The sequence below is a fragment of the Nematolebias whitei genome, chromosome 1 (genome assembly GCF_014905685.2).
Source record: "Nematolebias whitei isolate Nwh7 chromosome 1, NemWhi1, whole genome shotgun sequence".
In the NCBI taxonomy this organism is placed as follows: domain Eukaryota; kingdom Metazoa; phylum Chordata; class Actinopteri; order Cyprinodontiformes; family Rivulidae; genus Nematolebias; species Nematolebias whitei.
Genome location: NC_056498.1, coordinates 56,019,434 through 56,021,352, shown reverse-complemented (window position 1 = coordinate 56,021,352; position 1,919 = coordinate 56,019,434).

Here is a 1,919-nt window from a genome sequence, read left to right as displayed (position 1 = left end):
CTCTCTGATGAGCAGATGCAGATAAGAGACAAATGGACGAGTGGGGGGGGGGTGGGGGGGATCAAGCAGTGTGCAAATTGGATGATGACGAGGAAAGGAAGGAAGGACAGAGGAAGAGGCGAATGGGAAAGTGTTGGAGGGGAGGGGGGCTCTCAGCTGCACTGGTATGAATATGACGCAGAGGCAGAATCCAGAGCCACTTCTCTCCTCTCCTCTCATCCCTCCGTACCCGCCGAGAAAGACGATTGAAAGGGGGGAGAGAAAGGGCATTGTAACCATGGCAACGGCAGAGCAGCGGTGGGTAACAGTTTGGGAGAGGGGCACGGTGGCGCTCCTCTTATTTGTCTTTTTCACTCACACGCAGATATGCTTTTGAGTCTCACAGCTCCCGCATGTACAGTGCACGCCGTCTATGTACCGAAGCTGAGGATACGTGCACGTGAGTGTCCATCGGAACCAGGCTGTTTGGGCCTGACCGGACTGAAGAAACTCGGAGAGGAAGCACGAGTTCATCACACCATTAAGGAGCTGCACCACTGTAGACCAAAGCTTTATTGTCTAGCACTGGTTTGAATGGTTAGAGATCACGTTCAAGACCTTAAATGCAGAACAAGATGATGTGAAAAGCTGCAAAAATTTAAACTGTGAACGTTCTCGTGCTTCTTGGACGGTTAAAACGCATGCGCTGGAGAGAAAAACAGTTGGGGTGACTAGAAGTTGATTACTTTCTGAGAGTTTTATTTAAAACCTTCTGTGTGTTTCAGGACATATTTGACTAAAAATACGGACAACAACTGCATTCATACTTACCTTCTGCTGCAAAATGTGGCATTCAAGGACACACCAGATGTGTCTTTAAAATGTATTTTATCAAATTGATCTTTTTTTGAGTTTACATTTTATTTGACATCATTCACGTGTCACTCACCTGCACTGATCAGGAGCAGATTGAGGTTGTTTGTTGCCTTGTGTGAAGCCTTTTTCTTCCCTTGCAACATTACTAAACCCGTTGTTTCGTTTTATTGGTACGGTGCAGTAGAACATGTGCCAAACACCAAACTGTGACCCGACGCATCCCTTGTTTCTACATTGCTGTCTTTGAGGATGCTCTCTCAAAGTTCATCGGACTGAAATTCAAACCAACTCTATTCATTACACACAAGAGTCAAACTGTTAGTCCAAAACAAGCTGCCACAAAGTACGTGTGTGCTTATAATGTGTTGCTTGGCCAACCGCTAATCCATTTTTGACCAGAGGGACACAGGGAATTATGGCTTTTTAAGCCATGCAGCATGAGTTGTAATAAAAGATGCATGTATTTGAACTACTTTATTCACTTCTTCTTTATGTCACCTTCTTTTTATGTTACCTTCCCTACATGTTTCACTTAACTAAACAAGCACACACACAAAATATCCAATGCCCTGTATTTCTAGCACAGCTTTGAAAGGAAAGGATTTTTTTTCCACCTTCATCTCATCATCAGTCATGCTCTTTTTGTGCAAATTTAAATTAGTATGTAGCTTATTCTAAAGAGCATGTATCAGGATTCTTATTCTAAAGAGTTAAATGAATGGACTAAAATTAGAAAATAAAATTACTCCCAAGTTTTTTTTTTTTCCTAGTTCAGTACCATTTAACAAAGCCTCAAGGTCTTTATGAATTAATACCATTTTCTTGGTTGTATTTAGCTGCAGATGTTCAATAATACTCTGTATAATAACAATAATAATAATTAATTTAATTTGTAACGCACTTTTCATTAACAATAATCTCCAAGTGCTACAGAGTGCAACTAAAATCAATGATAAAATCAACTAAAGGTTAAGGTATAAGGTTTGGTGTAACTGTATGTGTTGTGTGACCTGACTGAAAATTGTTGGATTGTATACCTGGATTATTGAGCATGGACTTTGTTG